Here is a 27,077-nt window from a genome sequence, read left to right on the forward strand (position 1 = left end):
TGTGCAAAACACTTGTGCCTGTCACATTGTTGCACCTGCTAGCTATGCGCTGTCCTGGGATTCCCTGCACTGTCGCTCTCTCTGTCGCTCCATCGGCATCTATCTCTACCCAATCAGTCAGTTCCTGCTACTACACATTGGGCTCCCGTAGCAAGGTCTCATCCAAGAGGTTGGGTACCTCAAGGATCCTACCCATCCTCCTTGGGACGATCAATCCACATCACCCCACCTCCTACCTGGAGGTATGGCTGCATGCGATCCCTCAACCCACCTGGCTCGAAGTTTCCCCCTATTGGAGGTCTTTGCATGAGTAGATGTCTCTACTTGATCTCCTCTCAGCTTCCCCTGTTGTGGCTTCTCCACAACCTCCTGAAGTTGCTGCACCAATCGTGGCTCCTCCACAATCGTCTGAGACTTCTTCTGGCTCTGCATGTTGAGAGGTAATATATGCTCCCTCTCAACCACCAAGTCTCCATCAGTTGCCTTGCTTCTCAAGGCTTTGCATGCATCTTGAACCTCAAGAGCATACAGGTTCTTGACCCGTGAACCAATCTGCTTCACCTGTCTGGTGATGATGTGTCTAAGGAAAACCTTTCCCTTACTGAAGACTACATCATAGCCTCTGTCTTCCAGCATCGCGATCGACACCAAGTTTCTCTTCAGTCCTGGTACATACTTGACATCGGTCAAGGTAGGGCGAGCTCCATGCTCCCTCTGAAAAATAACCATGTCTACACCTGAGACACTATACTTCTCATCATTACCCATCCCTATGAGTATCTGGATATCTTTCTCCTCCAAAGTATTGAACAAACTTTTGTCACCGGTCATGTGGAAAGAAGCTCCACTGTCAAGAAACCAACCACTTCCCATCATGGATGAAACCATGCATGCGAAGAGTGTGAAATCCAACTCAAACTGTGAAGCAAGTGCCTCACCTTCAGATCCTTCCACGGATCCCTTCTTGGACTTCTTCTTTGGGCAATTAGTAGGATAATGACCCAACTCATGACAACAAAAGCATCTCACCTTCGCCTTGTCAACCTTCTTCCCATCATTGGAAGAATTGGATCCGAAAAGAGAAACCTTCTCCTTCCCCATCCTCGCCTTACTCGCTAAGGCATAGTTCTCCTCATCATGCATAGATGAAGAACTATCTCTGGTGCTTCGTCTGATCTCCTCCTGCATCAAATCCGACCATGGTCGTTCCCAATTTGGCAGTTTCTCCTTTCCATTCACCGAGTCCTGGTAGCTATGACAACTCTTAGGAAGGTCAAGGAGTGCTAGACTCACCATATTCTCATCTGAAAGTCACTCCCATACTTCCCAGCTCATCCTGGCATTGGGTGAACTTCGTGAGATACTGGGGCATACTGTCTCCATTCTTACACTGAATGTTTCTGAGTTTATCTCTTGCTTTGGAATTAAATTCGAATTCCACCAGCTCAAAACTCAACTGATTCCGATCTAAGATTCGTGAGAACAAAGTATTTCTTGTACAGAGATTGACTGTTTGGGCATTCACCGGATATCTCACCTTCCAAAAGAAGGATGAATCCAGAGGCTACCTGGCCCGATTACAGACTCTGCCTGAATAAATAGAATGTAAACACTTCCTGAATAGTAGATCAGATGATCAATCCTCGCTTGATATCCTGTAAAAATCTCTTCTACAAATCCAGCAGCTCTGATACCATGTAGAAATTTTGAATAATATGACACATATTCACAGAGATTATCCTGATTATACACTTATAAGCGGAACATGCATAATACATAACCTCCTCTATGTTGATCATCAATTTACAGAAGCAGAAACATTCACAGGTGTACATAGAAGCATCAATCACACATATCAACACAATATTTTCCCGGGGAAAGCATCTCGCTAAAAACCCCACACTATCTGTATATTATATTGATTAAATCATGTAACATTACAAAGTACAATGCTTATCACAAGCAATCCAGTACCAGATCCACCTGTTACACACAATATAGCTCAGATCTGATCTCCAAATCTATTCCACTGCTTGCCTGCCTCTCCAGCTCAATACATGCTCAAGAACTTATCAGAATGGCTTACCAAACTCATATTTGACCTGCAAATAATCACTCACACTCTGTTGGACGTGAGCACAAGCCAAAATTCTTGATATTGGCCAATTCATTGGCATACTCAATCCCTTTGATTGTGTAAATCATCATGCACAGCTATAGCCACAACTGATAGCAATCTGATCCTCTAACACCTGTCCTTGCTGAACTAAACATGCACTAACATGCAACTAAGTTAACTAATGTATTCTATAGTTTCATTATGAGTTAATAACTTGTGAATTAATTAATAGCTAATTGACCCAACTCATCTCTAGTCTATTGATCAGTTAGACTAAATACAACTAGTTTAACAAGGTTAAACTGAACACAACTCCATCAACTGCACCTCCAGTCCACTAAACTCAACTCACTTGAGTTCTAACTGAAGTCCTGCATGCAAATATTAGTCATCCCAAAGGTAACCACATATTTTCTTCTGGGATCTGCATGTACCACATCCGTAGCTCATCCTGAAGTGCTCCAAGAGAATAAGATCAAGTTTATAGTCCAAATATTATTATGAGACAATAATATTTGACTTTTCTATTTTTGACAGCCAGTCTAAAAATAGACTTTGATCACTCACACTGTGATCACTCACACTGTGGTCACCCACACTATGGTCACCCACACTGTGATCACTCATACTGTGATCACCCACACTGTGATCATCCACACTGTGATCATCCACACTGTGATCAAAAATAGAACTTGCGCCATAATTTTCCTGCGGGCCCACTTAGTGAAGGCGACTCTTTTCACTAAGCTCCATCATCTTGTTGCATTCTAAACAATCATTTCTTGTTGCACACTTTTCAACAAATGGAAGGTGAGGCAGCAAAATCACCATAGAAGGAAGAAGAGATAGAGCACATTATGGAACCTAGCGCCTAGCCCAGCTTGGGCTCCTACTATAACTTCTTAGAGGCCGGAAAGATCATTCCTAAAAAATTCACAATGCCACTTTTCCTTTCACTAGAAGAAGAGAGAGTGAGGACCCACACTTGGATGAAAATCGCTAAGTCCAAGGTTGTGGCGGATATAGGTCCTCTGGGGGAACAACTCAAAGAGGCAAGAAGGGAATTGGCTATGGTACGACATGTGGAGAGCAGCCAGCGGGTCAAGCTACAGGAAGAAAATGAGCTGCTTAGACAACAGCTACAGTTACAGGGACAAAGGAAGGAAGACAAGCCTCATATCTTGGGAGAACAATAGCAACAGGAGGAGCCCACAACAACCAAAGATACCCCTAATGAACAACAGAGAAAGGAAGGGATGCAGATTGAAGTTGAGGCACTGAATCGACAGCTACAGGAAAAAGAATTGCAAGCAGGCTTGGAGATATAGTCTCTGAAATAGCAGGTACAAGAAAAGGAGGCACAATTGGCCTGCATGGCCAGCTGGGCAATGGAAGCTCTACAGTGTAGGTACCCTACCAAATCCTATGCCCTATACCTCAAGGGTCAGTGGTTACAGTTTCAGATCAATACCTTAGCCCAAAGAGGCATCACCCCATTCCAAAATTATCATCAGTTTGCAGCTCTATGTGGCAGTAGTTCATTTGAGGATAGGGCCAAATTATCAGAGTTCTACTTGCACAACTTCACCCTTCTGAACATGAACGCATGGGATCCCAACACGATGATAGGATATGTCCAGCTTATGTCCATGGCCTCTTGGATGAGCCATGAGGAGAAGAGAGCAGCAGAGGTCTGCAGTATCATAGGTAGAGAGCTCAGTGAGCCACTCATGATCAGAGCAGAGCCGGATGACCCCTCAGCAGTGATAAGCGCCCACCAACACTTGGCCAACAGTCCTCAGGATCTACCGGAATACATTGAGCAACAAGCTCAAGCCATTTCCCACTTTGAGGACATGGAGAGCCTATTGGGAGAAAACTGCATGCATGCCTGCACAAGGTGGTGGAACACACTGCCTCATAGCCTGAAGATAAAAGAATACCACTCTCCCACCAGGATGAGGGAAGCCTTGGCAAGGGTACCTCTCTACAAACAGTTGATGCAGAATTTGTAGGCCAATTGGATTGGCCTGAAATTCAATCCTCCTTAACTTTTGGGATTGCTAGAAGGAGTGAAGGAAGAGGAGGAAGGTAGACAATGGGAGGTAGTGGAAAGGAAGGCAAGATTCCACGACCGGGAAGAGGATATCACCGTAGAGGCCTGGGACGTGAGGGAGGCGGTCAAAGCCATAAAAGATGATGAGCTGGACTAGTTGCTCAGAGGATGAGAAACCCATTTAGCAAGGGGTGATGATGAGCCCCGAATTGGGTAACTTATTGGGCTCATTTTCCCTAATTGTCCTTGTTCAATCCTCCATTTTTCATATATTATGCATGTTTTTCTAGTATGTTTATGTTATTTGAACGAATAAGGGTGGTCACTCTACCAAGGAGGCTAATACATGGTCATTTCAGTTTTTTTGGACAAATTTTGGAGCAAAACCAAGCAATTATGGCCCAGGTGACAGCCAAGCTTGAGGTGAGGATTCGTAGGGAGGTTGTCTTTGGCATTAAATGGCCCTTCCTCAAAATCTCCACCCTAAAATCTGAGCTCAACAGGCCACCAAAATGAGTTCTAAAGGCATCCAAGCAGCTTTGGGAAGAGTGACTGTTTACTAGCAGTTGGAACAGCCGACTCCCTTGAATCTAGGAGGGCTGCTAGGCCCGTCGTATTTTATAAATAGGAAGGCCTCAACCTTTGTAGTTTACTTTTGGAACTGTTGGTATTTGCACTATAGTGCTGCCCTTTTGCTCAATTGATATTCTTGTAGCTACTGTTGTATAACTTTCTTGTGATGATTATTTTTGAGTAATGAGAAGCAGCTTTACTTGGCATCAAATCTGAGTTCTTTATAGGAGCCTGCAACTCTTGGGTTTGGGCCCAACCCGAGTGCTAAGGCCTCATTTATGTACTGTTATTTGTCTTTTATGCATTTGCAAAATCATTTCTGTTAAGTAGATTAGATCTTGCTAATAAACTAGGTCGCTGTTGATGATTAGAAAGACTTTTCGTGTCCAAATTAAGTTGATAAGTTATTGACAGGGAAAAGCTCCAGAAAAATGCCATCAAGCACCTATGATTTCACCTCTCCCTCAGTGGGATTAGGAGCTGGAATCAAGGTGACCTTGCTGCCCACAAAAATACTGACTTTGCTTTGCCATGCAATCACTAGTGTTTGCTTTTCATTTGTAGAAGTTGGTTACAAGTTCAGATTTTTGCTTGCTTAGTTGCATAAGTTAGTATACATGGTTTCATTGCAGGTCAAACTTCTGTTCATCTCCTTTACTGACAGTTAGCAAAAATTAGGTCAACATAGCTAGGTTTCAGATTTTACAAGTCTTCGTTGGTTCAGCTGGAAAAACAACTTGTAGAGCACCTGTTACCCTTCCTCATCTGCCCATTCTCCATCAATACCACCTGCTTCACCCTCTATTTAGAATCCTTGCCTCACGTTTACCATTTGCTCTCATAACCCTAATTTTTGTGCAACATTGCTTAAGTCTTCCTCGAACAAATCCAACCATCTACATCTGTCCTCAACTCCATCCACCAAATCCTGGATCACCTCCAACCCTTACCCTACCTCCACACTCACTCCTTCACCTTTTTCTCTCCATCCATCCTCCAAAATCTCATTTCTGAACATCCTGTAGAAAATTACAGACATCCTATACAAAATCACAGACATCCTGTAGAACCCCTGCAGACTTCCTGTAGAGGCTCACGAATGAGGTTTCTTGATAGCCAAACATAGTTAAATTCTATGGAAGGGTGTTAGGGACCCGTTAGGCCCTCTCTGAACCTTCCCGGCCTCCTCCAAGCACTTCTTCTCACCAATCCACCTCTACACAGCCAAAAACAGTCAAATCGCATGCATAATAACTCTGGCAACTTATCTAAAAATACAAAAAGATGTTTTTTTCAGATGTTACTGTAGAAGTAGCTTAGATACATGTATTTACCTTCCTAGAAATCAATGGTATCTCTTTCTGTAGCTTGCATCCTCTTTCTTGCATCAGTAGGGCTAGCTGGTAAAATTAGGGTTTGCTAGGGTTTACATTTCCTTTCTTCTTTCTAGTTTCTTTCTGCAAGTAGATCAATTTCCTTTGAGTTAGCTTTCATCCATCAGTTAAAATGCTTCTTCTAAGAGCTCATAGAAGTTGGCTTAAGCCCCTAGTGGACTTGTGCCAATTGACCAAGTGACAGTTGTGGCAAGAGCTTGTACTTGTGCATACAACACCATCGCTTCCAAGTTTGTTACGAACTACCGGGTTGATAAACGTAAAGAAGGGAGTCCCAGGAGTTGCAGCATTATTGCAACAATACTGGAGCTCACCACTTAGCTCGATGTAGAGATGTGTAATGGTGTTGCTGAGGTTGTAGGTGCCTAGAAAGGTCATGACATAGTTGCAGTAAATCTGAGTTAGAGAAAGGAGAAATTTTATGAGTTTAAGGTAGTATCACAAGGTTTCCCACTCCAATAGAGAGATTCATCACTAGCTATCCTATTTTATTCCTACAATGATCATCATAGGGTACTAGTGTCATCCCACCGCTGATGTCTGTTGGTAAAGAAAATGAATTTCCATGCACATAAACCACCAATTTTCCCATAGTTCCACTTTTAAGGTTTGGTTGGAGGTTGATTGGTTCTATGTGTGTGTATGAAAGTAATTATGAATTACATAATAACGTTGTGGATGAATTCAATCATTTCGAGCATGATAGTCAATTTACTCCATTGATTTGGTCAAAAATATATGGAACAAGTATTAATGCATTGATCTGGTCTCTGCATACATGTGAATGACTTGATTAAACTCATGTGGATATAGTGGAACGCATTGATTCTCCAAATATATAACTAATCTGGTCTATCACTTCAAAGGTTAGGCATTAAGCATAAATCTATCTCTAATGGTTTGATTGTATGTTCGATTGGATAAGAAATGGAATGCAATAGTTTGTTAAAATACTAAGTTAGTGTGAGTTAAATTGTGTTGGTTTCCTAGAACTAAGTTGTGTGTATAAGTTTGAAAACAAAGGAGCAATGAAGTGATAAAAAAGGAGCTGATTGATTCTTTATTGAAAGAAGACCCTTCCAGCAGAGATCCAAAACTAAATTTATTGGTATCATGTGTGCATGGTGAGTCATAGCATTAGGCTAAGCATAACTGAGAAGCAATTGATTTGTGCACATGGCCTTCGGGTTAAATAGAGATCAGTGAAGATCAATTGTCGATGTAAAGTTCACATAATATGAAAATTTGAATGATGAGACGCAAAAGTGCATATAGGGATTGTTTTGGCCTGAAAATGAAGGAAGTTTAAGCTAAATGCATGGAGTGGAGCATGTATTCTTGTGGTGTGCATTGTGTGAGAAACTTGTGTGTATGAAGTTAAAATAAGAAAACAATGTGCATGTGTATAGCCAAATGGTGGAAATTGTAGTGCATTGAAGCTTTTGTAACAAAAAAATGTATCGGTGTGCACTTCTTGGAGTTTGTTATATGTTGTGATGGCCTTGGTTTGTAGAGAATGATGGTTGGATAGTGCATTGACCTATTGGGTAACAATTTTTTGTTTTAGGGGATGAGTTTTGTATAATAATGTTCTTACTTATAATGACAAAGCATGCATACAAGATGTATTGTTTTAGCACTTATATTTTGTATTTGTATTGACATAAAAGTCTTGTAACATGGTTGAGTTAAAATTAATTGTTGTACATTGAATGATGAGAGGTTTTGAGGTTGTTGTTGGTGTAAGGTTAGAATGTGTTTACATGTTGATGTAAGGGATGATTGTTGAGGTTGTAATCCATATTTTGCATTAGAGTATGCTACTAATTTTTATGAGTTGAGAAGCACATGGATGAGTTAGTATCTTAAAATTTGTTGTTGTTTTTCATGGTTTTTGTTGTTGAATAGATTGTTTGTTCATTGGATTCCAAGTACAAAAATTTATGAAAGAATGGCCCTAAGATTTTGAGGAGGTTGGGCTCTTCATCAAGTGGTGGCTTGCAAAGATAAGGGGTAGTGGCTCATTATTGGTGGTTTCTAGCTAAATTTCTAAAGGAGTAGTGGCTCCTTGCTGGTGATGGCCCACTAAATTCATGGGGGCTTAACTAGGGGAGAAATACCACACCACGTGCGTTCATATTTTGGGATATATATTGAGGAAAAAATTACGTAATATATTGAGAATATGATAGGGGGTAAAGGATTTTTATTTTGGAAGGTATAAAAAATGGAGCTCAAAGTTAATGAAAAAATATAAAGGGGTATAAAAATGTTAATGAAGAAATGGATACCTACAATATTTAGCGAGAGTTAGGGTATTTTAAATTGGGAAGGTGTAATGGTTTGTATTGTTAGGGGGTTAAACAATCTGATTTTTAGAGGCATTTTCCAATATATAGTCAAATTTAGGGTATTTTTTAGTATGTCGCGATCACACATGATATGTCATGGGTTCATTGAATGAAACCATCGTGGCTAAATTTCTAAATAGGTAGTGGCTCCTTATTGGTGGTGCCTAGCTAAATTTCTAAAGGGGTAGTTGTTGGGCATGGAATACCCCCACAACATGTTTTAGGGGCTCAAAGCCCAAGTTTTGAGTGATATTATTGTAAATCTCTACGAATTGTGGGCGCAAAATATATGTTAGAGTCATAGGGCTGTCAGCCCTAAGTTTGAATGTAATGTCGGCCTACCCATGGTTCGGGAACCATGGGATTGTATAAATAGAGTGAAGCTCTAAGTGAAAAAGATAGTTAGGAAGTTTGAGCGAAGTATGAGATAAAAGTACAGATCAAGTGTCTAAGTGTATCTTGGGTCGTAGTAGTAGGAAGAGGCTCTGCAGATGAGTGCATAGAGGACTAGTAGAGTCCACAGCTGAGCGCACCAGACCCCTGTAGTTGAGTGCACGGGTTAGAGTTGAGTTTGTAACCAAAGAAGAGATTAATAAAGAAAGTTTTTGTTACCAATTCTGTGCATCTGTTCTGAGTTATTACACGGTTGATATCATTTTCAATTATACTGTTTATTTACTACGCACACTTGTATGAATTGTGAATATTGTTAAGTATAACTGAAGGCATACAAATAAGCTAAGCTAATCAACTAATATTGGATGATTAGTAACAATTTGGGTAATCGCATTGTTCAACCCCCGAGTAAGGCTAAGGGAAGGTAGTATCTCAAGCTCTAAGGTACAAGGAAGTGCACGTAGCAATGAGCAAAACCGCGGAACACTTAAAACTCATTGGACATCTCCACGTTGTGGAAACTTGGTTCTAGCACCCTCCCATACTACTTCGGGTGACACCTCAGTCTACACTCCGTGGACTATTGCCAAAAGGGCCAGTAGTACCAGGATTTGTTTGGCTAAATCACCTCCAAACCTGGGTCAGGCCCCAACAAGCTAACAAATGGTTCCGTTTCCAGGACTGGGATCTACATAAGGGACGTATGATGTCATGTCACTGGTATCCAATGAAGAAAGAAATTGAAGGGTGGTTGGATAGAAAGATTCACGACTTCGCGGCATAGGAAAATAGGAATCTACGAGCATCAAAGGAACAGTGGTTAGAGCGCTACTTATATATGGAAATCCATGAAATTTTCTTTGCATGCTTCCCCTCTAAGTTTTATGAGTGGATCGCGAAGCTAGCAGATAGTCAAGGAAGGTGTAGGCTCAACAAACTGATTGTGTGGACTCCAGAAATAGTGCACAGACTAGAAGCATAATAATATAATATCATGCACACTGTGGACCATTGTCTCGATCAAATTATAGGAGGGTTTATCACCGAGTTTGCGGTAGACACAACAGTCCGCTACAATGAGGTGGAACGACGCTTCCTCAAAGGACCGCAAGGTAAGTGCATTAAATATTTGAACACTTGGATTAAAATTCTATTGTGTGAAAAGTAGGTTATGTGAAGAAATTGATGTTTAGGGCTATGCGAAGTGGGATGATCTATAGAAACGAAGGTAGTGCAAAGATAGAAATAGCCCCTTGATTTCGTCTCGGTGGGAAAGTGGGGAAGAGCTTGCGAAAGTTTCTTCAAGAAGCGTGATAATTCTGATAAGGAAGTGAATTCCACGCATACCACCTCCACCTACACCACCACCAGTCTCACCATCTTCACCTCCATCTCTTCCCACACTACCTCCACCACCACCAGAGTTCAATATGGCAAGCGTGATAAAATTTCCGGTGTTCAGAGGAGTAGGGAACGAGGATCTAGACCAATTTTGGTTCGTGATAAAAGCTGTATGGGAAGCACAAGGAGTCGTGGATGACAATATAAAGAAGGCAACGCCGATAAGCACGTTGCAGGACCACGCACTAACATGGTACATTAAGCATTCTAATGACCATCCAAATGCAGGGATCATAGATATCAGGCTTCGCTGAACAGGGAATTTAGCTGGCCAAAATCGGAGACACAATTGATTATCGGATTTAAGGAAATCGTGATGCTTCCAGGTGAAACCCCATGGGATCTAGATTATTGAATGAAGAGTATGATTCGCGAAGCCAACATGACCTTGACAGATGGGCAGCACCGTGCATGGTTTGTAGCATCACTAATGCCGCAATTAAGGATGGCTCTGTCACAACAGAAGTTTCCACCCAGGCCGAAGCTTTGGAGATTGCAATGAGACTGCATGAGACCCAAATACAAGATCCTAGCCTGGGAGTCCAACAAATCCATGTGCAACTACAAAATTTCTGTCTGGATATGCAGAGCTTGAAACAAGATAGGACAACTCAACCAGAAGCATGCGAGGAGAGATGGTGCATAAAATGCAAGGGCTAGGGGTATGACAAGGACCATTTTTTAGTCTTCGCGAACTACTTGGCAGGAGGAGGGCCGGTTCCATTAAGACTAGAGGCATAGGAAGGACCGAGCATAACGCCTTCATTATGGTGCATGATTTGTCAAATCGAAGGAAAACACACTACAGATAACTGTCACCTATTACAAAAGTATACGCAGATGTCCCAACAATTGTTTTGTAATTTCTACGGGTCGTTTAGCCATGATGAGCACACCTGCAGGAGCTATGAACTAATGATGGATCAGACCCCTGACTACAGTGTGTAGACCAAAATGCAAGCCCTTGATCCAAATACAGGAATGACGCGCGCTGGATTTCACGGGTGCCGACGAGGTCGGGGTGGAATGGGACCAGGAAGGGGTCGTAGAGAGATGATTTATTACAATTGCAGAGGTCTTGGGTATTATGCCCACGATTGTACAAATTTGACGAGAGCATCATGTTTATATTGTACTCATTTTGATCATGAGATGGAGGATTTCCCTACACTGATAGCGATGCTGCACGATAAAGGGACACTCCAGCCTCCCTTGACTCAGAATTTGCAAATGATGAAGTCTAAGCCATACGAAGAGGACCCGAATGTAAACATCATGCTCCGAAGTGGTATCACGATAAGAGATGAGAAAGGTAAGCAACCTGAAGAAAGTGCGTAGGTTCGGAAGGCTCCTACAAAGGAACCTGAATTTGATTTGGAGCGCACGAAGGAGACATTCATGGAAGCTAAGAAAAACTTCAGGGAGCCCTCCACTTTAGGTAGTAAGGATTAACTAGCGCCGGAGATGGATCCTTCAATGATCACTACCTTTCTATAGACATGTATGAAGCTACTATGCAATAGTAAGGCTATGCAGGGACTGCTGGAGCTTATCACTAGGTGCACTGGGTCGAGAGAACCGTGCGTAGCCCGGAAGCTCGGAAAGTACACATCCCGAACAGGAAGGGAAACGAGATTGATTGTGCAAATCAAGAAGTATCAAAATGGATCAAGTAATTCTAGATCTAAGATCGGACGCAAATGTGCAGCCAAGGCAAACATGGGAGCTCATGGGTAGGCTCATGTTGCAATGGTCCCCTATTCAATTATGAATGGCGAACCAACAGAGGATCCTACTGATGGGAAGATTGCAGGGCATAACGGTAGACATCGAAGGTGTGAGTGCACTTGCAAATTTCGAAGTGATAGAGATTGATGATGACAATAATCCCTATCCCACACTACTGAGAATAGATTGGGCCACTGATATGAATAGGGTGATAAACCTGAAGAAGTGCAAAATGACTTTTGAAAAAAAGGCACTGTGCATAGTGGTACTTTTAGACCCTACGAAAGGATTATGCTACATAGAGCCAGTGTGCGATGATGAGAGCGACGATGAGTTGGATTGTATCTACAAGATAACCTCTCGGGAACATGATTGGGTTAATCCTACAACTGATGGCAGAATTTCGTTGAAGCGTGAAATCTCCTACACATCAGATTCAGATGAGGAAATAGAGCGATGGCAGAACTGGTTATACAAGGTAACCACGCTCAACTACAAAATGATGGTAAGATCACTGCGCTACATGACAATAGAGGTAAGGGATCTGCCTATGTATGAAAGGTTAACCGCGGTGGATGAATTCTTGAACAAATTTGAAAGCATAGAACCAGAACAAGAACGGTTCGATGCTATGAAATGGGCACTATGTGCTACGCCCACAAGGTGGCGGGGTATGAATCAAAGAAGCTTTGAGGACTAGCACAAATGCATAAGGATGATGCGCCTACTATTTGGGAAACTACAAATTCGGCTAGCAGACCAGTATGAAGGATAGGATGATCCACGTACACACCTCGCAAAATGGGCCAAGGTCTATGGGGAAGAGCCACAACCTGAATGGGTGCATTTGTTTTATCATACTCTGGATGTCATACCCATGAATTGGTATACTAAGACGGAGCTCCACCATGGTACAAGCAAATGGGATATCTTGTGTGAGGGATTTCTGTTAACTTTCATGTTTGAAGATTGTTGGTGGGATACTGTTGATGATGCGCTACAAGCAGTAAAAGAAACTATCTTCAAAATACCCTAGGAGCCAATGGAAGTGCTTCAGCCAGAATGGGAAACACAGTTGAGCTGCATGTTGGAGTGTTACAATGTAAATATTGAGGAGGATGATGAGGACCCACAAAATATTAACATTCTAGAAATGGAAGGCTATTGTGAGGTTCGAGGACCATTGATTGAGGATCCCGACATCACCACGCCACTAAAAATGAAGCAGGTAAACATTGGAATGGAGGCGGAACCAAATTATGCAACACTTTGAGACTATTGAGATGATGCCACAGTGGATAAGGTCACTGAGTTACTCCGCGAATACCAAGACTTATTCCCGACCAAAATTATGGATTTAAAAGGGATTGTTGGTGACTTAGGGATGATGAAGATTACCCTAAAACTTGACGTGAAGCCAGTTGAGCGGAGGCCCTACCGCTTGAATCCAAAATACAAGGAAAAAGTCTGCGTAGAATTAGAAAAAATGCTCGCAGCCCGAATTATTGAGCTAGGGGAAGAATCCAACAGGGTAAGTCCTATGGTTAGTACATGAGAAAAAGATGAAGGGAGAAATAAGAATATGCATGGACCTCAAGAAGCTGAATGACGCATGTGTACATAACCCATTCCCAACACTGCTCACAGATGAAGTATTGGAAAACGTTGGCGGCCAGGAAGCATACTCGTTCATGGATGGGTTCTCAGGGTACCATCAGATCAAGATTGCGCCGGAAGACAGGAGAAAAATGACCTTCACAATGGAATGGGGCTACTTTCAATACACCGTTATGCCATTTGGATTGAATAACGCAACATCCATCTTTTCACACATTGTTGTTGTTACATTCAAAGAATACATCCACAAGTTCTTGGAGGTCTATCTGGATGATTGGACTATTTTTGGACTAGTTAAGCACCATGTAGCAAGCTTACACTTGAAGTTGGATACTTGCCGACGACACCAAATTGCACTGAACCTTAAGAAGTGCACATTCCTCGTTCCCTTTGAGAAGCTATTGGGACATGTGGTTTGCAAATATGGACTGATGGTGGACCTTGTGAAGATTACCATTATTCTAAATTTGGAAGCACTGTGAAGTGTTAAATAGTTGCGCGCTACCTTGGGACACACTGGATACTACAAAAAGTTTATCAAAAGCTATGCCCAAATTACCACGCCGATGGAAAAACTATTGAAAAAGGATGTTAGATTTTGTTGGAATGACGATTGCATGAAACGTTTGGATGTCCTGAAGGGGAAATTGGCCTTCGCTCCAATCCCGGTCTTCCCAAAATTGGATGTGGAGTTTCATGTCCATGTTGATGCGTTGTGTATTGCAGTGGGAACAGTTCTTACAAAAGAGGGCGGGGAAGGCTTGGATCACCCTATTGCGTTTGCCAGTCAGAAGATGTCCAAATCAAAGAAGAACTATTCCACTACCAAGCATGAGGGGTTAGCGATGATGTACGTGCTCCATAAATACCGACATTATTTGCTCAGAGGGCATTTCACGATGTATACTGACCAGTCCGCGGTGAAATACCTGGTCAATAAGCTTGTGTTGGGGGATTGCATATGCAGGTGGCTCTTATTGTTCCAGGAATATGATTTTGAGGTCGTAGTAAAGCCGAGACATTGGGACACTTGAACGCAGGACCGAATCACTTATCGCACATTGAGACGGGCAAGGAACCCACTAATTTGGAGGAAGGATTACCTAATGCATAGCTCTTTTCATTGCGCATCACGAATGGGCACTTTGAATATATAATCCATTTTTTGACAACAGGGAATGCACCGAAGGAATACTCTATCCAACAAGAGAAGGAATTGGTGGTGTGTGCGGAGGATTTTTCTGTCATCATAGGGCACCTATACAAAATTTGAAATGATGAGATATTGCAAAGATAGTACCTGAATTTGAGAGAAGTCAGATCCTCGCAAAAGCACATGGGGGCACTGCACGAGGACACTATGCAGGACGAGTAACTGCACAAAAGATTCTTTGTGCAGGGTTGTGGTGGACAACCCTACACCAGGATTCGAAATCACATTGTAAGGCCTGTGATATATGTCAAAGGACTGGAAAACCATTGTGAAGGGACGAGATGCCATTAAATCTACAAATGACACTATCATTTGAAAAATGGGAAATCGACTTAGTGGGACTGATCAAACCTCATGAAAGACAGGCGCGCACTACATCATCACCGCAACAGAGTACCTAACATGATGGGCGGAAGTGCAATCGGTCAAAGACTGCACGACCGCTACAACTGCGAAGTTTTTGTTCGAAAACGTGTTGATCCGATTTGGTTGTCCGAAAATCTTAATGAGTGATCGCGGAACACATTTCCTTAATGAAACTATGAGTGCGCTCACAAAGAATCCTAGGTGTATCATCAAAAAAGTACACTGTACCATCCACAAGCCAATGGGACTGTAGAAGCTTTCAACAAAATACTGGAGACTGTGCTGACCAAAGTGTCCAACGCATAGCAAAACGTTTGGGACTTGCGTGCACCTTCCGTGCTATGGGCTTACAGAACAACGTGCAAGAAAATAACAGGACAGACACCTTTTCGGTTAGTTTATGGCGTAGAATCTATCATGTCGAGGGAATATATCGTACATAGTCTGTGAATACCAGCGCTCACTGGGATGACGAGCCGCGAAGCTCTGGAGGAAAGACTCGTGCAATTAGAAGAACTTGAGGAAGAATGGTTTTTGGCTGGATTTCATCAGCAGGTACAAAAGCAATATGAAAAATCCTGGCACGACAACCATATCAAGTTCCGCAACTTCAAGGTAAATGACTTTGTGCTGCTGTATTAGAGTAAGTTCGAAAAATTTCTGGGCAAATTCAGAATGCATTGGCTAGGACCATACGTGGTTAAGGAGGTCACAGACAGAGGTGCGGTCTAGCAAGTCAATCTAAGTGGAGAACCTTTCCTAGGCAGAGTAAATGGCAGCCACTTGAAGCCCTAAACGAGTGGGCCAGCTATCTGACTAGCCAGACGAAGCATAATCTTCGCGACCCGAGGAACCAGACAAGGGCATGGGACTATAAACATATGCAGCAGATGCTGATACAGATGTAAGGACACAATTCAGACACAGAGGTCTCAGAAGAACGGATGCAGCAGGTTCATCAAGCAACAGCTCAGTGCACTGTAGACATCAATACTGTTCGAGAGAAATTAGAGGGACTCTGGGCCAAGATCGTTGCATCGGCCGAGTGACTAGAGGGCGAGTCACAATGTTTGTGTTGGGGGCATTTTGGGCATAGAATCCCCCCACAGCATGTTTTTGAGTGATATTATTGTAAAGCTCTGTGAATTGCAGGCATGAAATGTATGTTAGAGTCATAGGGTTGTCCGCCCTAAGTTTGAATGTAATGTTGGCCTACCCATGCTTCACGGACCATGGTATTGTATAAATAGAGCGAAGCTCTAAGTGTAAAAGATAGCTAGGAAGTTAGAGCGAAGTATGAGATAGAAGTACAGAGTAAGTGTCTAAGTGTATCTTGGGTTGTAGTAGTAGGAAGAGGCTCTACAGCTGATTGCGCAGAGGCTTAGTAGAGTCTGTAGCTCAGTGTACGGACCCTTGTAGATGAGTGTTCAGGGTAGAGTTGAGTCTGTAACCAGAGAAGAGATTAATAAAGAAAGGTTTCGTTACCAATTCTGTGCATCTTTTCTGAGTTATTACATGGTTGATATCATTTCAAATATACTGTTTATTTAATGCGCACACTCGTATGAATTGTGAATATTGTTAAGTCTAAATAAAGGCATACAAATAAGCTAAGTTAATAAACTAATATTGGATGATTAATAAGGACTTGGGTAATCACATTGTTAGGCCCCCGAGTAAGGTTGCGCGAAGGCAGTATCTCAAGCTGCGAGGTATAGGGAAGTGTGCGTAGCAACGAGCGCAATCGTGGACCACTTAAAACTCATTAGACATCTCCAGGGTGCGAAAACCTAGTTCTAGCACCCTCCCATACTACTTCGGGTGAGACCTCAGTCTACACTCCACGGACTATTGTCAAAAGGGCCAGTAGTACCAGGATTTGTTTGGCTAAATCACCTTCGAACCTGAGTCAAGCTCGATGGCTAGATAAACTTTGTAAAATACATTATTTGAATAATAGAAGAAAGAGAAGGAGAATAACAATAACAGAAGGGATGTTTTTTTACCTTAGGGGTTTCCACTAGAAATATTTGATTTCTCATGTGTTTCAATATATTGATGGTTATGTTCTTATCGTGTTGTAATTTTTTGTTATCATGATCACATACAATTTAATTTATAATGAAGTTAAATTTGGAAAAAATAGTTAAAAAATATCACTACTGATTGATCACCCTCTTAGTAGTGATTGGATTCCAACATTTACAGGCGATTTTTCCCATGATTTTTTCATTTTTTTCCCTCACACTTTGAAAAAGGGTTACTATTTCTATAGTTTTATCCATGAATATGATCATTTATGAAGCTTGCTTATTAAGGAAGGAGTTGAGGTGTAATTATATAAAGGGTTCCAATTATTTTCCTAACTTTATTTTAATATTTTCAAAAAGGAATGCAAGGCATACCTCAACATAAAATATTTACCATTGGATCAAAATAGTAGTAGATTAAGCTATTATCAAAACTTGATGAAAGATATTATTAACCTCACATCACTTTGAGAAACCTTCCACTAAAATTAGTTGGAATTATATGCATTTAAATAAGATACATTAGATAAGAATACCGTTGGAAAAACCATGGCTTTTCAAAACCTGTAGTCGGAAAATTGTTAGCAATTTGATTGAGTCAAAATGTTTATAGGATAGGATAGGACATGATAGTACATTACAACGTCTCTTCTATATTAGGATGGAGAGCCCCTCTTGGCACAATTAGCCCTTCACTAATAAAGGTTTGTTTAAAAATTTACCCTTTAATAACCTATTTATGTTGAAAAAAAATGCTTTGTAAACACCACCTATAGAATTAGCATAAAAAAGAGTCACACCAATAGAGTCTAGATAAGTAACTAGAAAATAATCATTCTAACAAAGGACAAGGAAATTAACTTTGTTATGGCTGCAAGATGGATATGATTCATAGTTTTGGTATGGTGATTTGTTATAACTTGGAATTGTGTCAACTTTGTAAAAACAGTTTGAGTTGTGTTGACTTTTTAAAACAATGCATTGAGTTAGTAGCTAGTAATAAAGAGTGTGGAATATTTATGAGATTTTATACATTTGTGGTAGGCTCCATAGTAATTTTAGCCAGGTCAGATTTATTTTTTCAAGAAAATATTATATGTGAAAGAAATTTTTTGGAACACTTTGAATTTATTATTATTTATGCAATGTGACTTTTTAGAAGCAACATTAATATTGTTTCTGTTTTTTTCTTCTCTCTTTTCCCATTTCCTATCCATTAGAATATGTGTTAGTTTTCTTTTTGTTTGAGTTGTAATATGTTAGTATTTTTTACCTTCTACTTCCTATTCATTACAATATGTGTTAGTTTTCTTTTAGTTTGAGATGTAATATGTTAGTATTTTGCACCTTCTATATGTGAGTTGACGTCTCAATTAATGTACGATGAGTCATGTTCACAAAGTTTGAATAAAACTCCCAAATCTACAAAAACATCTCTAAAGTCAAGTCATACCATTTAAAAAACTTTTTCTTTTCAATTTATTTTTCCCTGTAAGTGTCCTCGTCATAACTGTAACTAGACACATAGGTGGCCCGTATGTTTTCAATAGGTGTTTTAAAATATATAATAGTTGAGCATGATGAAAGAAAATATCCGGATACATCCGTGTTTCTGTTAAATCCATCCATACACCCACTTAGCATTTTGCATGCATATTTGTGTAGTTTTCCTCTATCATATAATGTCATATGTATTTTGTTTGGAAAGGCATCCACCACTTATATAAGGATGTAAAAATTATTATGAAACTCAATTTTTTAATATTTGAAGAGATGCAGCCACCACTTTTGTAAGAATGTACACATTATTATTGTGAAATGAAACAATTTTTTTATACTGCCAAGATATCAGATATCCACCACATATGTAAGGATGTTGAGTGGGAGAAATTAATTTTTTTATATGAATATGACAATTAAAGGAACTGAATGAAACTAACAATTCAAAACGTGTCATGATCCCTACACTCCTATTCATATCATTCAAAAAGAACAAAACAAACCATAATCAATGTGAACTAGGGACAATACCAAAATACAGAATTACCAAACAAAACAATAAGTCCAACATATTCGCTATATACAACAACCACCACAATCTCAAACAACTAACAACAACCATAAAATGCACATCTCTCAATGTTCATACCTTTCACTAGAGATTATTCCATTAGACAAAATTGTCAACAAAATCACAACCACAATATATCCACTGTATATGCGTCTAAAAAAATATAATTTCAGACAACGAACATCACGATATAGCGTACGTTCTTAAATATTAATAGAACCATATAGGTAAATTAAAAGAGTTCATTGAGTTTACCTGGAAAATTAATTGCGTGAATTCCTATAATCCCTTTACTACTGCAATTCTGCTCCTCGAGTGTGATATCTATTGTGCTTTCTTTGAGATTGTGAAATCTATTGTTCCTTCTACTCGTTGAGTCTAAATTTCATGACCATCGAACATCAATGTATTGGATATGGGTAATGAATGCATCAAGCTCTCAATCTCTCGCTTCATCCAAACTCAACAATTAACTGCAAATTACAAGATTGACTAAGAAACTCTATAGGTTTATTAGTTCACCTATAGCCATTATGGGTTCCTATATCCATTATGGGTCCCAAGGTCATGACCATATGACATTAATGTATTATATATAGGGAGTAGGTGCAATGATATCTTAGTCTCTCATAACTTTCAAACTCAACAATTAGATACAAGACTAACTGTGAAATTTTATAGGTTTATTAGTTCACTTCCATTTGTTATAAGGGTTGTAATAAATTTTGGAGTATTTGGTCCTTAGGCCATGGAAAAAATTATTCAACATGCATTCAATGTTGTGATATCATATTTCACTCGTCACAAAATGAATGAATAGGTTTTCGATGTGATATGAAATGTGCAATTGCAAGTTTAACTTTGCAATGGATTTTGTGGTTGTGACTTTTGTGGGGTTACACAACACACCTTTGGAACTATTTTGGTACTTTATAAGTAAACACACCTTCACTATTCCTTTTCCTGAATGGATTTTCTAGGGATCGTAAGTCAAATTCCTTTAGCTTTCTTGTAGGAATATTTTGGTTTGCTTGTCATGTTGGTATTATCTCTAATTGATTAAAGGATTCTTTTGTAGTAATGTTTGGATTTGTTTTTTCGGCCAAGAGTAACTCCATGAGTGTATTGTTTATTTTCATGAAGATAGAACATGGATATATACATGGAGAGAGAGACTATTTGGTTTTATATCTCAATGTTTCTTCGTCTTCCTATTCAATTTATTTTTCTATCTACAATATTTACATGGAATTACCGAATCCCAAATATTAGGTGTCAACATTCCCCCCCTTAACATGAAGGGATGTTGGTGAGTCCAAGCATCATTCTGAACATTTCAAAAGTTTCCCTTCCAAGTACTTTGGTGAAGATGTCAAAAATCTACTCATTTGTGAAACAATGTCGTAGGTGGATTGTTTTTGCCTCAACATGATGTCGAATGAGATGGTATTTTGTATTGGTGTGCTTGGTTTGATCATGGAACTTAAGTTTCTTGGCCAAATTTATTGAACAAGTGTTTTCAACCAAAAGAGGAGTTGAATGCGCTTGTTTCTCCTGCAAATCTTATAGAATTTTCCTAAGCCACACAATTTACTTCGTTGCTTGAGATGTTGCCACATATTTTGCCTCAGTTGTGGAATCTGTTGGGACTGATTATTTGTGTGACCTCTGTTGGGAAACAAATCTTATTAACTTTTCTTTACATTTTCACCCATCCTTTCATCCTTTTGCACCAATTGATATGCATTTATTGTGATAAACCTATGAGGTAACCCTTCTTTCTAATTTCTCTTGAAATATTTAATTGATGAAGTAAAGTCACAGGGGTTCTGCCTATGCGAACTACTAAAACTTGTTATTTCCTCAGATTCTGGTGAACAGGTATCATCTTCATAGTTTGTAGTAGAAGTCCTATGTTAACAATAGCTGTTCGGTAACGCTGTAACAACATAACTAACTCACAACTACTTTCAAGCCTATTTTGGATCATTTCTGTTCTCGCTCTCTCAGCAATTAGTTATTGTTTTGAACTGTTGTATATTTTGGGCATTAGTTGCCAGGTTTTGGGGAATATATCATTCCCATGTATTTCTGTAAAAGGGTTTTATTCTTGTGCGAAGGATTAGCCGCACAAAGACATATATTGTAACAACTCTTTTACATATTAATCGAATACAAGAAGTTTTGATGTTCTCTTCCTAGCTGTGAATTAACGCAGCCCTGATCAGAGAGTTGGGCCCACTCTTCTGATCAGGTGCTGCATATTTATTTCATGTGTGCTGTTTCATTTATTGTGTGTTCATTATTTATTACTATTATAGATCTCTATTCATTGTTGTGAATACCTTTTTAAGTTCTGCAATTTATTTCTAATTCCTGTTACAACAATGCTTTGATTTCTTACTCATGGATCCTTGGCTAATGTAAGATTGTAACCTTGTTCTTGCATATATCTTGTGCGTTACCTTGAAAAGTGTACACACCCAGATTGATGAATTAACGTGGAGAAGGGTGGAATAGTTTATTCACACTCGAACACCAACATTTTGGCACCGTTGTCGAGGAAGGCTAACAAGGCGCAAGACATGATCTGTATTGACTAGATGATCAATCTCTCGTATTAGGGAGGGAAGTGCTACTCTGCTCCCCTGATCCTAGTATTTTTTTATTTCTATTTATTTTCATTGTTTTTGGGCCGAGTTGCTTGTTTTGGTAAACTGTTTTGAATTTTTATTGAGTTGTTAAAACCCAATATCTTGTCATGGGGAGGGAATGTTCCTTTGACACCCTACTCCAAGTCCTGAGCTTTAGATTTCCTTTTATGTGTATTTTTTTCTTGTCTAGTTTCTTGTCCTGGGGAGGGAATGGTCTTTTGACACCCTTCTCCAGGCCCTGAGCATAGTGATTTAATTTAGATGTTTCCCGCTCACCAACTTGCATGAACAAAGATTCAAATAAAAGGGGTAGAGGAAAAGCCCGAAGAAAGGAGGACATGATTTGGGAAGGAACACTTATATCCAGCAAATCATCACAACAGTTGAATCAAAGGCATATTCTCGTGCTTCTGTGAGGGAAGGTACTCGAACAAAATCAGAGGGAAAATTTGTAGAGAAACCAGTGCTATCCACAATACCTCCTGTTGATTCAACACAACAAACCCTTCTAGCAGCAGAAGAAGTATGTAGCAGTATACCCGATGAAGGAGTACCACTGATGGTAACAGAGGAAGAAGAAGTTGGAAGAAGAAGGTCTGAGGGACCAACCCATTCCAGTAGGGAAGAAGAAGTTGTAGAGAAGGGGTTTGAAAAATCAAGCCATTGTGACAAGGAGGAAGAAGTTGTAGGGGTATTCATATCACCATGGGATAAAGGGAGTGCTATTAAGGCAACTCAAACTTCTATGATAAGACCGACTCCATCATTCCCTGCAGAACCTGTTGAAATACCCAATGATTATTGGAGGATATTCATGGCACCCAAAACCTCTACTATTGACTTCCCAATTGGGGATCTTGGGACTGGTGCACCAATGAAGCCCATTCCCTTGACATCTTTACCTAGCTTTCATGGGCTGACTTCTAAAGATCCTGACATGTTCCCGTTTGAATTTGATATTGTATGTCGGGGATATGACTATATAACTAGTGATCAGAAACTGAAAATCTTCCCTTCTACACTAAAAGGGACAACCCTGCGATGGTTTATGGGTCTAGGAGGAAATACTATCTCCACATGGGATGAGATGAAGATCTCTTTCCTAGAGAAGTATCAAAACTACTACAAATCTCGGGATATTAAGGAAGAGATTTTTAATTTCGTGTAGAAAGAAGATGAGAACATGGAGGATTGCGTGGAGCGTTTTAACTACAAATTATAAAGATTAGGTCATTCTAACCTGGATAAGGAAATTTTGAAAATAATCCTTCTCCGGGCCTTTCGAGAAGACTCTCTAGAGCTGTTAAACATAGTAGGAAAGGGAGATATATGAAAAGAGGACTTCGATACCATTTATGAGTTGTGCATCTAGTGCTCGAGGGGAGTCACAAGGAATAAACAAGGAATCGGTCAACAAAAGTATCTGGTGGAGGTGTCACAAAAGTAGAAATTGGAAACCTATTGGATAACAAAAGGACTGATATCTTGAGTACCCTGTCTGCACAAATGGACACATTTCAAGTAAAATAGAAACAGATGGAATTGGAAAAGACTATGGCTATATTTTGCCCAAAGTGTAGAAAGAAGCATCCACAAAGAGAATGTCCATTGTACTCCGTAGAAGAATGTGCAATCTACAAGCTCAGTCATGCAACAAGTTCATGCCCCTCCTTACCTAGATTGAAAGCGGTTTTTCAAGGGACAGGCAAAGAAATGGACCAGCGATATTTTATGGTTTCCAAAAAGCCATGGTAACCTCGGCCACCAACTGTAAATCAAGGTATGTTTCCAGATCCATCTCAGTATTTCAATATGTAGAAATTTTGAATAATATAACACTTATTCATAGAGATTATCTCGATTATACACTATTTGCGGAATGCATGCATAATACATAACCTCCTCTACGTTGATCACCAATTTCACAGAATTAAGAAACAATCGCATGCGCACATTGAAACATAAATCACACATATCAACACAGTATGTACTAGGGAAAGCATATAGTTAAAAACCCCCAACTATCTGTATATTATAATGATAGAGAACATGTAAAATACATAGTACAATACTCCTCACAAGTACTCAGTACTATCTCCCCCTGCTACACACAAACTAGCTCAGATCTGAATCAAGTCACAACTTCAAATCTCCTCCGCTGTCTACCTGCCTCTACTACGCAATCCAATGTGAGAATAGGAATGATCTAAGCTCATTTTCCTTGGCTTGTACTGCGCAATCATCATTGGCAATCTCCATCATTGATTGTGCAAATATCATGCACAACTATAGTCACAACTGATAGTAGTCTCCAACTCTAACACCTGTCTTCACTGAACTGTCCATGCACTGAGTTAACTGATGTATTCTTTAGTTGATTTATGAGTTAATAATTAGTGAATTAATTAATAATTAATTCACATCACTCATCACTAGTGTATTTGCAGTTATACTAAATACAACTAGTTCAACCAAGTCAAACTGAACACAACTCCATCAACTCCTTAATCAACTCCACTAAACTCAATCACTTGAGCTCTAACTGAAGTCCATCATGCAATAACTCAACTGACCCATAAGAAAAGTGTATTTCCTTTTGGCAGTTGCATGTGCCACATCCGTAGCTCGAACTGAAGTGCTCCAAGAGGATAAGATAATGTTTATAGTCGAAATATTATTAAGAGCTAATAATATTCGACTGCTTTATTTTTAGCCTGGCAGTCTAAAAATAAACTCCGCCCATATGTCTAAAAATAGAAGTCCACCTATTTTTACCAACATGACCAATCATCCACAAATAGCATCCTGCAACTCATAGACCATGATCCATATGTCTAAAAATAGACATAGTCTAAAGATAGACTTTGCGCCAAAAATAGCTTACGGGCCCACTTAGTGAAGGCGACTCCTTTCCACTAAGCTCCATCATCTTGTTGCATTTTCAACACTCCCTCTCGACAAGATATGGATTATCTGCAACCCCTATCTTGCCTCGGAGGTATTCGAATTTTCTCCTAGTGAGCGCCTTCTTCAAGATATCATCATCCCGATCCTCCGTGGGAATGTATGAAAGTAACATGATTCTCCACTGAACACCATATTTGATATGATGGTACCTGATGTCGATGTGCTTGGATCTATCATGAAATACTGGATTAGCCGAGAGTTTAACAAAACTCTGGTTATCACAATAAATCACAGTACGCTCCAAGTGTGACCCGAACAACCCGATCAGGATCTTCCTCATCCATATAGCCTCGCATGTAGCTAAAATTACTGCCATATACTCGGCCTCTGTTGAACTGAGTTCCATGGATCTCTGCTTCCTGCTGTACCAAGAAACTGTTGTCAATCCGATACTGAAGATCCCTCCAAATGTGCTCTTTTTGTTCATTGGGCTCCCTGCCCAATCTGCATCCGTGAAGCCACATAGCTTCACCTCATCCTCCTGTCTGTACCACAATCCATATCCCGATGTGCCTCTGAGATAACACAATACATGCTTTCCTGCCTTCTAGAAGAGCTTGGTTGGCTTAACCATAGCTTGTGAAAGCTGGTTAACAGCATAGCATATATCAGGTTGTGTATTGACCAGATACATAAGCGACACCACCAACTATCGATAAACAGTGGCATCCACTACCTCCGTTGAAGTAGCATCCTCCTTGCATGAAAGTATCAACAGCTCATCACCTGTCAAAATCAAATCATCTACATAAAGTACAATGATAAACAACTTACCCTCCAGCACAATCTGGTTTAGGATAGGATCTTCCTCACTCTTGGAGAATCCAAGTCCGGTGAAATAATTATCTATCTGTGTGTGCCAAGCACATGGTGGTCATTTCAACCCATACAGTGCTCTCTTGAGCCTGCACACATGCGACTCGCTGCTGAAGATCTCAAAACCTTCGGGCTGCTCTATGTACACCTCCTCCTCAAAGAATCCATTGAGGAATGCAGTCTTCACATCCATCTAATGAATGTGCCACCTGATCTGCGCTGAGAGAGCAAGAATCTTCCGTATGGAAGAATACCTTGCGACAGGTGCAAAGGTCTCCTCATGATCGATTCCCTCTATCCGTGAGAAGCCTCGGGCAAAAAATCTTGCCTTGTACTTTACCACACTCTCGTCAGCTGCCTGCTTCACTTTGTAGATCCATCTCGAACCCACCACTGATTTCCCCTACGGTCTTGGGACAATCTCCCATGCACTGTTTCTGACAATCGAATCATACTCTTCCACCATGGCATCTACCCATGCAGGATCCCCCACAGCTTCCTCGAAAGAGGATGGCTCAGTCACGACACATTTGCTCACAAGAGCCATGTATCCAGTGTACTGATCAGGGGACTGTCTCTGTCTGCGCTGTCCTGTAGGTGGTCCTACAACCTTCTCTACATCTTGAGCCAGTCGCTTAGCTTCTGTAGTGCGCTTTCGCCCTCTGATGGTTGGTGTTGCATGAGTGGTCTCTTCCACTCCATGAACTTCATCTTGTGGCTGATCCATGTCCTGAAGCTCATCCTTAGGAAGTAATAGCTCCTCATCTGCATGCAAGTGTGGCTCCCTCTCAAGCGAACACTTCATGGCTTTTTCCTCCTAAAATTTGATATCCCGTCGCACAACAGTCTTGCGACTATCTAGAAAATACACACGATAGTTGTGGGGCGTATCAGTGTACCCCACAAATATCCCAACCTCTGCGGTTGGCTCCAGCTTCTTTCTGGCATCCTTCGTCACATGCATGTAAACGTTAGAACCAAAATTCCTCAAATGGGAAATATAAGGCCTCTTACCAGAATAAGCCTCCTTGGGTGTACTCATGCCAAGTATCTTGTGAGGACAACGGTTATGCACATATACTGTAGTATTGCATGCCTCCACCCACAAGTGAAGGGGTAGGCCCTGATCATGCAATATCACCCATGCAGCACCCACGATCGTTCTATTCTTCTGCTCAGCAACCCCATTCTGTTGTGGGTTATGGGGAGCTATGAGCTCTCTTCGAATCCCTTCTGCGCTACAAAAGTCCTTGAACTCGCAAGAGATGAATTCACCACCTTGTTGCTCCTAAGAGCCTTCACCTTCTTCCCCGATTCCTTCTCGA

Source organism: Pinus tabuliformis, chromosome 9 (genome assembly GCF_031772625.1).
Source record: "Pinus tabuliformis cultivar Carrire ecotype Pingquan chromosome 9, CPIR1, whole genome shotgun sequence".
Lineage (NCBI taxonomy): Eukaryota > Viridiplantae > Streptophyta > Pinopsida > Pinales > Pinaceae > Pinus > Pinus tabuliformis.